This window comes from Equus asinus, chromosome 24 (genome assembly GCF_041296235.1).
Source record: "Equus asinus isolate D_3611 breed Donkey chromosome 24, EquAss-T2T_v2, whole genome shotgun sequence".
Lineage (NCBI taxonomy): Eukaryota > Metazoa > Chordata > Mammalia > Perissodactyla > Equidae > Equus > Equus asinus.
Window position 1 is genome coordinate 46710022 of NC_091813.1, and position 16235 is coordinate 46726256.

Genomic DNA, 16235 nt, shown 5'->3' on the forward strand with positions numbered 1-16235 from the left:
CAACATCATTTACTTTAAGAAAATGCAATTGCAACCACAATTCAGATCCTTCTAGAATTCCAAAGAAAGAATGTTTCCTCTTGAAGAAAAGCATTTGCAGCGTGAAATTAGGATATTGTGTCCATCGCACATAATGGAGTTTAAGTTCATGCTTGAATTGAAAACCTGACAGTTCTCCCCTAACTAATCACTATCAAATGTGTGTTATAAATATGTTCTACAGAGGAAAGAAAGAACTCTGGAATCTTGAGTCAGAGAATGAAAATTTTAAACCAGCATTTACTAGCTGAACAAGTTTGGACAGCTCACTTTATTTTTTTGGAGTTTATTTCCTCATCTCTGAAATGGGTAGTAATTCCTTTTTTAACCACTCAGTGATGTTATAAGGCTCAAATGAGATAATGTATGTGAAAATATCGTAATAAACTGTTGACATGCAGAAGTTTAACTCATCTAAAATCAGTAAAATCGTTTGGAATTGTCTTATCTACATACAATGTGAGAAATGCCAAAATTAAACTCTATATTTAATATCCTTAAAGCATCTCTTTTTTTTTGTTACTGTTGAGTGGCTTCTATTTGCCAGGTGATTTGAGATATAGTGAGAAACAAAACAGGCATGGTTCCTGCCCTTGTGGATTTTATAGTTTAGCATCATAGAAATGCATTTTAGTCATATCAACCCACATTTTATCATTTTTTCTATTTCACTGATGTAGACTCATCATGTCATGCCTTTAGTAAAAGCCTATCCAGCCTTCTGTACCAATAACGTTTAATGTGTGTTAACATCTTTTTGTTAGCAATTTATAATCTAGAACGGAAGGCAATGGCTACCATAATTTTTGGGCAGATATTATAAGACAGCTTATGCAACACTCATCCAGTCTCCTTTCTGCTTGCTTTTCCATACTTTAGAAGCTAGAAAATTAAAAACTACGGTTTCTAGACTCTCTTGCAGCTAGAGTGCTGGCATGAGATGAGTGGTGTGCCAGTAAATATTTAACAATGCCTGGGGGAGGGGAAAGACCCTGATTTGTAGCACTGTCCAGTTTTCATGTTGTGAATGCTCTCAGGCTATCAAAATGACTTCACTTCAAAATGTGGAGTTAGCTGGAGAAGGATGCTAACAATTGCGAGCTGGCTTTAGCATAATCACTATATATGACCTAGTTTCCAGCAATCAGATGCACCCATTCAAGACACAAATGTGGAAGTGAGCAACATGATGCCTCAACTGCACTCAGGGAGTTAGGATTTTCTGGCAAACACCATATGGAGGTGTCTGGTTCTTCTGGGTAGCTGGGGAGGAGTTCTGGCATCCATTTTTAGAGTCATAGGTGCTGACTGGCAGGTGGTGCTGGGGTGGGTTTCTGCTAGAATAGCCCTGTGATGTGGAGTAACTGTTTTTCCTGGTTTGGTTTTTCCTGTATGTTGTTTCTAACTATCTATTATCAAAGCCTGGTTCTCTGGTCCTCTCAGAGATCTGTGATCTAAATGCTGGCCTTTAATCTAGCTCAGACACACCCAGCAACATAATTTGTGGGGCCCAGAGCAAAACGAAAAATGTAAGTCCCCTTGTTCAAAAAGCAAGAAAAAGTGCCATTATATGTATTAAAATATAAAGCTTTTTCTTTCTTCTGTTATCTTGCCCTCAGCTTGTCATGGCGTTTTATTTGCTTTTTAACATCATTCTAACTAAAGAAAAATTGGAATTTTAAATTATTAGAATGAATTTTACCACTCATCTTTATATTGTACAATGCCATTTATAAATGCAAATATAAGAGCCTTTAACTCATACATGGAATCACCAAAATTACACAATTCATATTTCGTAGCTTGTACATGCATATGTATTTCGTGCTTGTCAGAACAGTGTAAATGCTACAGAAAACCAACTCAACTGTTTTTATTTCCCTTCTTGATAAGCACACATCCTACCAAGCTGAGTAAGGAAGGACTGAAAGGAAAGGGAACTATGGGCTGCCCTACCTTTCCTCTTTCTTCTAGTCATCATTTTCAGTGTAAATGGTATTACAGGGAAGTAAAAATACAAGTAAGAAAGGATATGATAGGGTCCTTTGGTCACTTGTATTTCTTAGGATGCCATTGCCTTCTTTCTGCCCCTAAAGCAAGTTCTGGTTCAAATGCAAAGCATAGCCTCTTGGAACTGTCAGTGCCTCCTCTAAATCAGTCATAGATGTAACATGCTTGCCTTTTCTCACTTTGTGACTCCCTGAGTTCCTACACCTCATGGGTCCACCAGAATCTTGTGCTTATGAGGCATCATGAAGACTGTACGCAAATAGGGTGGCAAGAAAGAAAGGACACACACATTGCCTGCTCAGCTTGCATGTGTAATCCATTGTACCACTGGACTTCATTTATGAAACAGCCATGCAAACATAAAAGTATTACGATTTTCAAAGCGGTGACTGCAGAGCATTAAACCAAACAATGAGCCCTGTTTGCACAGTCTGCATGCCCATGAAGTTCACTCTGAGCTCAGTGTTTCTCAAGAGGGCTTCTCCTGGTGTTTCAGGTGAAACACTTCTTCATTGTGCAGGATATTTAACATCCCTGGCCTGTGGGCACTACATGCCACTGTGACAAAACTACCCCTAAAGAGGAGTTACTGCTCTCCACTGAACTCCTAGAGTGGACTCCACTATCTACAGCTAGAAACCATAATCATTGTAGATCCAAGATAGGTCCTGTGCAGCTTTTGCTAGTGATTCTCAAGCAGAGCAAAATACAGAGTTGAGTTTAAAAGATTTCAAATTTCTCATACTTGGGAGAGCAGAATTATTCTTTTTTCCCATTGTCAGAAACATAATGCCAGCTATATTAAGGATGAAACAGTATTTGAGATGAAAGTTTAAAGGTGATTAGTGAGTTTTAGGTGTCACATGCTTATAAATAGTTGACTCCAGATACGTGGCAATTTCTGGTAGTTAAGAAAAAGAGCAGAGGCTGACCTGGTGGCATAGCGGTTAAGTTCGCATGCTCCACTTCAGCGGCCCGGGGTTGCCGGTTTGGATCCCAGGCCCACACCTACACACTGCTTATCAAGCCATGCTGTGGCAGATGTCCCATGTATAAAATAGAGGAAGATGGGCACAGATGTTAGCTCAGGGCCAGTCTTCCTCAACAAAAAGAGGAGGATTGGCAGCAGATGTTGGCTCAGGGCTAATCTTTCTCAAAAAAAAAAGAAAAATAGCAGAGAACCACAAAAAAGCAAAGAAAACCATCTTGCTTTCATTATCTTCATCAACTGGCTGAAGGGGGAAAAAGCCCCCAGGAAAAACTAAGAAAGTTGCCATAAGAAGCTATAGTACTCTTCATATGTTAGATTTTGAGCTTAGTTTCATTGTCTCTCTACTTTTTTTAATGTTTTAGTTCTTGATTTAAGAATATTAACATCATAGCATAATAGAGCTCAAACAAATTATCCCAGATCGTTCTGTTTCCTTTATCTCTATGCTGTTAGCTACATTGAAATTAAAAGCTCTAGTTCTATACACCTGGCCTTCCCTTTGCTAACTCTGAACCTCAGTTTTCTACTCAATAAAATGGAGATATTGGTATAATTAGGTTCTAAATCATTTCACCAAAAGCCAATTCGTTAAAAAGTAATTTTACCAAAAAATACATTTGTTAACTTCAAGATGAATATTCCCTAAAACAAGTATTTAGTGAATATAACTGATTCTTTGGCAAATTAGCTTTTAGTAGATTGGACTGTTTTCCATCCCTATTAGGTAGATCATAAGGATTAAATGAGGTATTGCAAAAAAGAAGTGCTTAGCAAAATCCTCCATAAATCTTAGCTATAATCCCTCTAACATTCTGACTTCAAATCTTGCCCATTCTCTCTCCTGAATATTCCCCATTCCTGTCCACATAATCATTGTCCGTCTGTAGGCTTTCACTGCCTTTAGGTGGACTATTGCAATAGTCACTTAATTGGTCTCACGGCTCTTCCTCTCCAAACTTATTTTCCACACTCCTGAAAGATCTGTCTATCACATAAGTTTTAAATTATCTTCTACAATATAATAGCTCATTTCACGTTCTTTTCCATTTATCCTCTAGCACCACTGGAGTACTTGTAGTTCCTTAAATATACCTTAAATATTATTTTTGAAAAAGCATCAAATCTCTAAGACTTTGCCTTTCTAACTGGAATATCTTCCCCCTTGTCTCCTGTCAAGATTTCTACTCTTCTTTCAAGTTTTGGATGAAATGCTGCTTCACTGTAAAGATCTTCCTAAGCAGATTTAGGTATTCTTTCTAGGCTTCCACTGCTTTTTGTACGTGCTTCTGTTATAACTCTTAGATTATTGTAGTAGTTTGTTAGTTTGCCCATCATTCTAATAGACTGTAATCTCCTTGAAGGGAGGGGCCATGTCTTTTTATCTTTTCCATACTAGCTTCAGGTATAGTGCCTAGAATATGTCTTCAACATTTATTGAATTAAAAAATTAAAAGATCTGTTTACAACCCTCTCTACTGCCCTCCTACCACGCCTCCATTGTACAGATCAGGAAGCTGAGGCAGAAAGAAATGAAGCTATTTATTTAGTGAGACCCCATGCCTCCTAGCTCCAGGTCTGTCACTTGTACTCCTGTGCTGTAGAGAGTACTATGTATCTATGTACTAGTCATTTCTGTTGTAGCAAATAACCTGTCTTGTCAGTGTCTTTCCATTCATCTCTAATCTAGGAATAGGCAGAAGGGCATAGCAATTTGACAAGATTTATATTTTCTTCTTTGTTCAATTATTTGGCTGCTTTTGTTTGTTTTCTAGTAAATTCAGCGGAATTTGGGGTAAATTCTTCTTTGCGTCATTCCTTTCCTTTACCTTCATAGAACTCAGTTTTCTTAACTACTCTAGGGTTGAATGTCTGATGCATTTACTCTAGTGGTCCTCAACCAGGGCAATTTGCACCCTTGCCAAGGAGACATTGGTAAAACACCTGGAGACATTTTTGATGATCACATCTGAAGGAGTGCTTCTGGTATCTAGTAGGTAAGAGTCCAGGGATGCAGCTGAATGTCTTAATGCATAGGACAGTCCCCACAACGGAGAGAATTATCTGGTCCAAAATGTCAATAGTGCCAAGGTTGAAAAACCCTGATCTAGACTAAAGGAAATTTTTACCCAGCCCTTCATCCAGTGTCTTGCCTCTATGAAAGCATGATGGAAAAGAAACTCGTTCCTTTCCAGAAGGGATTTGGAAGCCCTAGGTAAGTATGGCAAACTCTGGAGGCACCTGCTATCAACTCGACCCACTCTCAAAAGACTATGCAGGTTTCCCCAATTTTCATAGCATGTGCCTGGGTATAAGATAGGCACATAAATATGTATTGCCTGAATGATTAATAAAATATTTTTTGTCTAAAAGAAGATTTAAAAGAGATTTTATTTCTCTCTTTTTTAAACTAAAGAGAAGTCAAGTTAATCATTGTGGTGAGAGCTGAATTTCTCTCTGGTTCTTATCTTTTTAACCAATTAATCTACTTAGTTACAGGAAGAAGCAAAACTTTTTAAAAAGAAGTCTCAACTCTCCCACTTTTATAAATTATAGTTTTAATAATAGTAATAGTTTTAAGGGAGAGACCAATAAGCCTAGAAACTAAAGATGATGTTTGAGGAGCAAAAATAAAAGAAGCTTTCAGAATAGAGTAATATTAGAACTGATGCTTGAGCTCTCCAGGACCCTCATTTAAATTATGTAAACAGATTGATATTGGAGCATTTCCGATGGATTATGGCTAGACAGGAAGAGAACAAACACATACAGTAAGATTAAATTAAGTTCCCAATTTAAATACTCAAGATACAAAACCTCAGAAGCAAAATGTCTATATAGAGCAGCGTATCTCAGGGTAGTTTTCCCTAGCCCCAGAGTCCCTACTGCACTTTTATATGCACAGCTTAAATCACATTCCAGGAAAACTTCCGCTAATAATCTTTGTTATTGACAGTGAACTCTCCTGGGTTTTAATCTTCATTTTACATCCTCATTCCGGGGGCCAGGAAAGACTATATATTGTCAGATGTGTAGCTACAGATCTACACTTATATTTCCTTATTTTCCCAATAAAATGTATTTTTTCAATCTTAAAGGTTTTAAATGCATAGCATAGAAAATATGGAAAACCATAAAGAAAATATGGGACACTCAGTCCCACCCAGAGGCAGTCATGATTAACATTTTAGTCCACTTTTTTCTAGAAAATTTTTCTATAAATATATGACATAGTGGAAATAATGTCCTTTTTTTTTTACTTTACATTATAGCAGAGGCATTTCCCATGCAAATTAAAATTCTTCATATACGTTATTTTAATGGATGCAGATTATGCTGTGCTGTGAACATACAATAGTTTGCCATTTTCCCACTGTTGGCCAACAACAGAATGTTTCAAATTTTACATTATTAAAAGTATCCCACTGGGGGCTGGCCCCGTGGAATTTTACATTATTAAAAGTATCCCACTGGGGGCTGGCCCCGTGGCCGAGTGGTTAAGTTCACATGCTCCGCTGCAGGCGGCCCAGTGTTTCGTTGGTTCGAATCCTGGGTGCGGACATGGCACTGCTCATCAAACCACGCTGAGGCAGCATCCCACATGCCACAACTAGATGGACCCACAACGAAGAATATACAACTATATACCGGGGGGCTTTGGGGAGAAAAAGGAAAAAAATAAAATCTTTAAAAAAAAAAAAAAAATCCCACTGAGCATTTGCTCCATTTTGGATCCTACCCTTAACTTTTCAAGAAACTTACTTTATATTTCATTATTTGACAAGAACATCAGTTCTTACCTAGTACATGCCATGTTCCTTTTCTCCAAATAAGAGTATTTGTATGTGATATTCTTTCTGCCTGGTTTGCTCTTCCTCTGTCCACCTCTTTTTGTCCACTTCATTCACTCTTTAGATTTCAGGTCAAAGATCACTTCCTCAGGGAAGCCTTCCCAAATTCTGTATTTGAATATGGTTCTCTGTTACATACTCTAATTGTACTGTGTTTCTTTCTTCCATAGCACTTACCTCTGGTTGTAATAATCCATTTATTTGTGTATTATTTGATTAATTTCTGCTTCCCCCTTTGGACTAGAATGCTACAATCATTATCTGGATAAGCAGTGATTATAATGCTGTCTTAAACACAGGCCAATTAATGTGATCTCATTCATATCACTAAGATGGGTTAAAGCTTGAGACTGAAATACAGTTAGTCAGGCATTATGTGTCAGGCACTATGCCAGGTGCTAGGAATATAGAAGTGAGAATGACCAGCATGATTTCAGCCTTCATGGTGCTTATAGTCTACTGCAGCGTTTGGCAAACTTTTCTTGTAAAGCGACAGATAATAAATATTTTAGGCTTTTCAGGCCATGTGATCTCTCTTACAACTACTCAGCTTTGTTCTTGAAACACAAAAGCAATCATCAATACATAAACGAAAAAGTGTGTCTGGGCTCCAGTAAAACTTTATTTAAAAAACAGGCAGGGGGGCTGAATTTGACCCATGGAGCATTTTTTAATGACCCCTGGTGTAGGGGACAAGACAGCTATTAAACAGATCATTGGAGATGATGAATACTTCAAATGAAAAGAATAGGGTGCAATAAAGTCACATGGCAGAGCTGTCTAACTTATTCTAGGGAGAGGAATAAAGACTTCCTTGAGGAACATGGCTGTAAGATTTAAGAAAGAAGAGTAGTTATCTGGATGAAATAGGGGCAACAGGCTCAGTGAAGACCTAAAGCATGGAAAGAGCAAGAATAGAAATAAATTTATTTGTAAGCTTGGTGATTGATAGGAAGAGGATGATGAAATTGCAAAAGGATAGAGTATAGAGTGAAAAGACACACTCAGTATTGAAAATTTTTCAGAATCTAATACATCCCTAGAGGAAGAGATGCTAGCAGGAAGGACTGAGAAGGAACAATGTATGAGGCATAGCAGTAGCAGGAAGTCTAAGACTCTACAGACATCCTAGCCTCTTCTTCCATCTGGATGTGTAGGATATGTAGTTGGGAGAGGGATTAGACTAAATTAGACCTTTAGACTTGATTAGTCTCAAGGCTATGGGAACCTCAGAGAAATGACATACTTTCTGAAGGATAAGGTATATATACAGAAAGAAGAAGAGAGCTGAGGGCCAACAAGGCGTGCATGGTGGGTAGAGAATGAAGAGGTAGTGAGGAATTAGAAGTAATAGATAGGAACACATTGCTGGTATATAGTAGGTGCTTGATAATTTTTTGATAAATGAATGGAAGGATAACAATATAAGGTCAAAGAATCCAAGAGGGAAAGGGTTTCAATAACAAGTTGGTCCATAGTTTTGCATGCTTAAAAGAGCTATTGCTCAAGGCTGGTTTCCTTGGCTGTCTGGGAAAGGATGCAGGTAAGGACTGAGCCACTCTTGACGTGTGGAGGTCAGCCACAGCCTGACCTCCAATTCCTACCTCTAGGAAAATCTTACTTGGCTCTTTTCTTCACTGAAGAGAAGAATTAGGGACCTTCTGGTGTCAGTACATACTCAAAATAAAAATGCTGTAAAATTAGAATAAGAGCAAGATTTTCCATAGATTACAATGACACCAGCTCAGCTGTTATCTCTTCTCTTGGTCATCTGTATTAAACGTGTATTTTATTACTTAATTCTTAAGTTTTTCTATTGTTGTTTTAACTTCTTATTAACTTCTTGTCGATATCTATAAAATTATATTAGATGCTGTGGGTGATTCAAAAGAAATGTGAGACATGGCTCTGGGCTCAAGTGTTATGTCATTGACCAATAAGTTGTAAGCTTCTTGATGTTAGGAATCATATTTGACGTTTCTTTTTTTTTTTTCCTTGTACAGTATCAGATGCGTGGTTGGTACTGCAGAAATAACTTTCCCTTGCCCACTGCTTTACACCATTTGGTGACCAGTGGTGTCCATCTAGGCACTTCTGTAAGATTGGGACAAAACATGCCGCTTTCTGAGGCAGATGATATTCTGAAGGCATCAGTAACAGTAATTTCAGCTTGTTGAAGGTGAAGGTTCTTTGTGTAAAGGTCAGCCTGTCAGTAAATAGCATGCCACCCTGTTCTTTCAAGATTATAAGAAACCTTTGTATAAGTGTGTTTTTACACTTAAAAAAAAGAGTAGTGGGAAATTGTACTCAGTGGTCTCACCATATGTTTTCAAATCAGAACTGGGGCAATTGAATTGTAATTTATTTTTAAAACATTTATTTTCACAAATTTATGAGAGCAGGGAGCTGAGATTTTTCTCGTCTGAATTAGTAGGTAATTCATTCTCCATTCGACTTGAGCAGAGAAGACCTAGCCTTAGGATGAAAATGTGAAGCAGAGGTTCTTGCCAAGTATGAAATGTGGAGCAAAGATTAGTCTTAAGAATGAAGGGAAACATTACTCATTTTTCTTAAGCTGCTGCTTACCTCTGCATTAGCATGAAATGTTTTTAGACTGAAAGCCCATACAGAAGGGGGAAGGACCCCCTTTCTAGAAGATCCAGAACCCTGTACCCAGCATATCCAAAGTCTTTCAAGAATTAATCTGTTAAAGACTGTGACACATAGTTTACAATCTTCCTCTTAACCTTAATTCCTGATCTCACCCTGACTGGATTCATCACCCAAGGAGACGGCCCACCCAGCACCAGCCTCGAACTTTCTTGACATGTTCGTCTCTAGTGATCTTCAGCTACTCACTTCTATTTCCACCCCCTGGATCTTGTCGTGCGCCCAATCTGTTTCACCTCTAACTTCATAAATGCAGTCTTCCCATTCTCTGACCAGAACTTTCATTCTAGCTTTCTCTCTCAGTTACTCCCAGTACAACCATTCTCAGTTCCCTGACATCTCATCTCCAGTGCCCTTCCCACTCTGCTTCAGCCTCTCACCCTTCTCAGACTTCTCAGACTTTTGACCGCCAATCCACAGACTTTTCTCTTTTCTCCCTTTCAGCCTTCTCCTGCCTTCACTTCCTTTGATCTCCTGCTGCATTGTAAGTTACTTTACCACTGTCTTGTCAGGAACCACATCTCCTTTGACCTGTTGCCCGGCTATCCTTCACCTGGCAAAACACCAGCTCTAACTGGGTACCTGCAACCAGATTGCTGAGTGCACCCAGACAGAAGAAATAGCACTGCTGTGCAGATTGGCATTTGGCACTAAATTCAGGACCACAAACTTCAGCTAGATTACTCTCTATACATACTACTGGGAAGGGAAGGTTATCCTTATAATGTATTAGCCTCTCCCATCTGAACCTCATACTCCATATGCCAAGATGGAATGAATTATAAATTCTCCTTTGTATATCCAAAATTAATAATAGGCTGAATTATTGCAATTATCATTACCTTCTCTCTGACTCTCTAATTAGCTTTTGTGCTTGCTTTCCTGTTTTACTTTATAGTTTTGGGTCCAGATCATCCGATAAGGTAAATTTCTAATGTTTTTTCAATTAATATTTGATCAGTCAAAGAGAACACGTCTCAAACACTAGGGAATGAAATGATAACTGAAGGAAAATCCCTCCTAGGGATAGTGACCCTTTTTAGAGAGGCTCTTGTGAATCTAAGTCGTCTCCAATTGTTGTAACTCACAGCCACAGGCTTTAGGCTCAGCTCCCTCAAGTTATTTCAGTCCTGCCTTTCCCAGCTTCCCCCTTCCATCATTTCTGATCCCATGAGTTCTCTAAAAACACGCCCTTCTTGTTTCCTAAAGTAGCAAGGAAAGCAGTGCTGCTTGGGTGGGGAGCAGCTGTGGGTACTGTTTGTATGTCTAGGACATTTATTGAACGGCAGTGTGGAGTGCTGGTTAAGAGTTTATGCTCTATAGCCCGGTTTCCCTGCTTACGTGCTCTGTGACTTTGGGCAAATTACTTTCTGTGCCACAGTTTTCCCGTCCATAAGATACAGATGATGATAATAGTACCTACCTCACAGGGTTGTTGTGAGGATTGAATTACATGTATTAAATGAGTTAATATCTCAGAACTGGTAAGCACTCAGTAACTGTAAGCTATTATTCATAATTTAGAGGCAGCGTCTCTATTTCCTAAAATACATTTATTCATTAACAAGAAGAGAGTAATGATGAAATCTAGGACTTATTAAAATTCCATTGATTGGATATAAAAAGTAGACTTTTAGAATTGCAAAAGACCAAGAAATTATTTAGACCCTTGGTTCTTAACCAATAATATGCATCAGAATCACTGATGAAGTGTTGTGAAGCTGCAATTACCCAGGCCCTCCCTTCTCACATCCACCAAGTCATAATGCCCGCAGGCAATTCCAGTGCAGTCTGCCTCGCAAGAATCACTGAAATAATTCAAGTCTTTAGATTTTATGATGAGAAAATTGAGACTTAGAATAAATGACTTGCCTAAGATTTCATAGAGTAAGGGGGATCCAGGTCATCTAGCTCCTTGGTGAGTGATCTTCCTATTCTTTGTTGCTGGCCACATATATTACTTTCTAAAGATACTAATATGGGGGTTTATTCTTCTCTCAGTAATATCAGGGAGAATAATATAGGCTTTAAAAGTGTACTTTATTTAGCATTTAATTTAATTCAAAATAACAAAATTTATTTTACAATTCATGCAGAGGACTACTCACATTAATAATAGGATTTAAAGTGAGTTTTGCTATACTTTTCATGTAGACATTAATCTTTCCCACAATGCTTGTGCTAATTAGTACAAGGAAACACTGTGTGTGGCAGAGTTGCTTAACCCAACCTCACAGATTGACAGGCAAACAAATGCTTAAAGGGCAAGGTATCTTTAGGAATTAAACTCTTTTGAGCTCTCATAATAAAATATGCATTTCTTATAATTAGGATTTTTTATTTTACACTTTTCAGTTTTTTAAAAAAACCTTTGTAAAATATTCTTGGAGTTTTCTAGTCTATGAACAGTTAATGTAGAAAAATCAGAAGTTACTAGGTTCAGTGTTCTTATTGTAGCTTTACTGATTGTAGATTAAAAGTCAAAAGAATTTCTGAGTTTTTGTATAGTATTGAGTACTATGATATTATCTCTCTTAAAATATGTTTTTCTTTATCCATAATACAGAGGAATCAAAAAAATATGTTAGAACTTGGATGTGAAGTTGCACAAATGTGTGAAGCAAATTAAGGTGACAAGGAAGAAACAAGAAAATGTTCAAATTAAATCTACCTTTCAAAGCAGGTCTATTTATATTTCACTATATTTGCTATTATAAATTTATTTTCATGTATGTGTTTCTTTGCTAGAAATGATAAATGGCTGCCAACCCAACTTCTGATTCTTAGGCACCTCCATTTTACCCACAAACCACTCATTTTGATTTGGTCAACACTGTGCACAAGCCCCTAAAGAAGTCCACCATCCCAGATCCCCATCAACCTATTAAACTACTGTTGCTTCTGCTGTGTCTTTGCCTCTTTCCATACCCTTCGCTTTACACTTCATCTCAGGTTCAGCCGTTAAATCTTTTTACTTGATGCTTGAGTTTGGCTTCCTGGCATTTGACTCTATGCTCAACCTGATTATCTTTGGTTTAGACTCACCTTCCAGTTCTAAGATGCCAAGATTTCTGTCCCTTGATTCCAGCACAGCCACTGGCTGCCACCTCAGTGGACCAGCCCCAAACACTAGCTCCGTATTATAAACATCCGTTTATTCATCTGTTCAACAGATTTTATTCATCATTACTATGTGTAAGGCACTAGAGTAGTTTCTGGGTAATACAGAAGATTAATTAGTGACAGAAAGCTCCTTAAAGCTCTTAAAATCTGGTAGGACAAATAATACAAGTGTATAATGATCATTTAAGATAGTATGTGTTGAACTCTTACGAAGTATGCATACAAACGAGACATTAATTCATGAAAGCTTCAAATCGATCCTTAGCCAGGGAGTTAAGGGGTATGGAGTACAAGGGGACATGACCAACAGTAACCTGAGATGGTAGGTCATGGATTGAAAAAGATTGAGAACACTGACAGCTGTTAACTAGACTTTGAAGGTAGGGTACGAAAGACACCATGGTAGAAAGACATTCCAAAAAGTGGAACCAAATCAATAGGAACAGAAAAAGTAAGTTATGTTAAAGAAACCTTATTTATCTAGATTGGTTGACAGTATAAATAAGGGATGAAAGAAAGCCTAGAAAAATTGGTTGGAACCAGTTTATGAAAGCCTTTGAATACTGAGGAGTTTAGAATTGGCAAGCACATTGGGGAGTCAGAAGGTTTCAAGCAGGAAATAATAATTGGCTTGCTTTAGCAGTGATGTACAGGAAGGAGATAGGCAGGCAGAGACTGCAGACCAGGAAATCAGTTAGGAGGCTAACACGTACGGTAAACTAAAGTAGGGAGGGCCTGGAGATGAAGACTATTCATTTGATTAAGTGCCAGTTACCCGCTAGTTGTGGGGATCTGATGAGGACTAGGCCCTTGTCATGAGGGAGTTTTCAGTCTAGTGAGACATTGATCTCTTAAAGGCTCCTAACTGGGTCGCTGCAAGATTTTGGGACCACTTCTGAGCTTTGCCAGGTTACTAAGGAATTAGGTCCTCATTTAACAATGGGATATTTTCCTTATTTTCTAAAACTACTTTTCAATTTTATGAATCAGCTAAGACAAAAGAACCCCAACCACTTATACATAAATAAAAGCAATTTATTACTTAAAACAAGACAGTAGCACTAAACCAGACAAGGCAAAGAAGATGACATGTGTTTTAAAGAGATAACTGAAGATGATGTGGAGAATGAATTGGAGATTAAATTAGGAGCAAGAAAACCAGTTAAGAGGTTGTAGTTGTAGTAATCCACCCACTTGATGATGAGGGTCCGTATGAAAGAAGAGGAGTCCTTACTTCCACCATAATCCTTTCTTTCGCAGCCCTGGTACAACTAAGGGATGGGTAGGCACACTCATTTGGAATTGAATCTTGAACAGAGGGACTCAAGAACAGAAGAAACACTGTTTACCTCTTCACACTTAGAGGTGATGCTCCTAGTGTCAAGTAGTCTCTTTTCTGATTCTTTTCTTTTTTGGAGCATGGTTTGCCAGCCTTCACATTGATTGTGTGAGCTCCCTGATAAATTCTTGGTTTTGCTTTAGTTGGCCCAAATTGGTTTCTAGGGCTTACAATAAAAAACCCCTAATTGAGACTGTGGTGATGTTTGAGGCACCTATGGATAACCAGGTGGAGACCGTTAGTTAGTTGGAAATATGAAACTAGAATAGTGGTTCTCAAAGTGATGCATCAGAATCACTGAGAACTTGTTAGAAATGCAAATTCTCAGGCCCCACCCCAGACTCACTGAATATGATACTCAAGGAGTGGGGCCCTAGCAATCTGAACATTAGTAAGCCCTCATGGTGATTCAAATGCACATTATAGTTTGAGAACCAACTGAACTAGAGCTTAAAAGGGAGATTGTGGGCTTTGCTCTCGGCTGGACTGTTTCGTTTATCTGTCATCCTCCTCCTGGAACTACCTGGCTTGCCTGGGCACACTTCTCTCACGGGGATGAAAGAAGAGTTTTAAGAGGACAAGCAGAAACATGCATGGCTTCTTGAGGCCTAGACTCCAAACTGACACACTGGCACTTCTGCCTCATTCTGTTGGCCATAACAGGTTATACAGCCAAGCCCAGATTCAAGGAGTGAGGAATAGAATTCACCTCTTAAGAGAAATAGCAAAGTGACATGGCAGAGGACATGGATTCATGGAGGGGTGAAGCATTGGGACCATTAATATCACAGCAGGGATGACCTGAGCATGCTTGAAAGTAGAAGGGAAGGAATATGCAGAACGAAGAAGAAGGTGAAGTAAAGAGCAAAATCGATACCATAGGTCAGAGAAGTAACCTTTAAGAAAAGGAAGGGCGTATCTGGGAGTGGAGGGAAGGGAATTTGATTGAATTAGATTTAGACAATTAAAATATGGGATGCCCAGTACAATTTGAATTTCAGGTAAACAATAAGTTTTTAGTATTAAGCATGTTCTATACAATATTGAATAGGCTCTGAGTACATAGTTTGCTATTTTTTGAATTATTTTAAGTACCATTTAAATATTTCTATAATGCAATGTTTGGGACACACTTGTACTAAAATATGACTCCTTGGTTGTTTGAAATTCAAATTTAACTGGACATCCTGTATTTTACCTGGCAACCCTCCTTGGGATGAATTTTAAATAAATCAATGGTGAGATAATCTACAAAGGGATAGATGGGTGCATTTGGGGATTTAATCCTGGAAAAAGTTTGGAATAGCTGCTATGAGTGCTGTGCGGCGTCAGTGAAAGAATTGCTGAGCAGTAAAGGCCCACTTAACAGCAGGCAGCATGCGTGTTTCCTGGATTAAATCAGCAGTCCTGCTTTGCTGCTGGGAAGCAATAGTAATAACAGAGATGGCTGGTGCAGGTGACCACCTCGGTTTGACTTCAGCAGGAGAGGTCTGGGCGGGAGTTTGGGGTGTAATTGAAATTACTTAGGGGTCCAGGTTGTACAGGGGAGCAGGTGAAACCAGAGGTGAATTGGGAGGCAGAAGGTGAGCAGTGAGAGAGGTGGAAGTTCACAGAGAAGAAACAGAATTTACAATCTTGGAAGAATAGTTCTGTATGATAATGAAGTTAAAAATCCAATTTCACTTTACAGAACTGGAGCTAAATTAAGACCAAGAGCTCTGGAGACAAGGTACCTGATTTTGCATTCTAGTTGTGTCATCTTGGTCAAATAATTTAACTTCCCTATGCCTTAACTCTTTATTTGTAAAATAGGAGTAATAATGGTTCATACCTCATAGGGTTATTGTGAAGATTAAGTGAAATAAACCATATGAAGTACCTAGAACAGTATGTCTGGTACACAGTAAACCCTTAAATGTTTGCTACGTTTTATTATTTTAAATATCACTTACATGTATCTATAATCAATAAATGTGAGTGCTTTAGAAAATATTATTTTAAAAACAGATGGCAGGTATACACTGTGTGTTTTCTACCTTAGCTAACAAATGCCCTGTTTAATAAATACATACACAATTAGCTACCTGTTGAAGTTGGAGCTCATGCAACCTTTACCATTTAAGGTTGTTTTCTTTACTGTTATTACAGGAAAATAATTATCATGCTCAAGTCATATCTGTCTCCTCATTTCCCCTAGGTGACCACACTTGGGGAT

The 16235-nt window shown here is 38.3% G+C and overlaps 1 long non-coding RNA gene across 1 annotated transcript in view; it reads right to left on the bottom strand.

The window, feature by feature from the left end:
- Positions 1-6860: 6860 nt before the first annotated feature.
- Positions 6861-16235, bottom strand: part of LOC139041852 (uncharacterized) — a 32316-nt gene continuing 22941 nt past the window's right edge. The window contains exon 3 of the long non-coding RNA XR_011497871.1: positions 6861-6996. This is a non-coding gene — a long non-coding RNA (uncharacterized lncRNA). The remainder of the gene's footprint in view (positions 6997-16235) is intronic.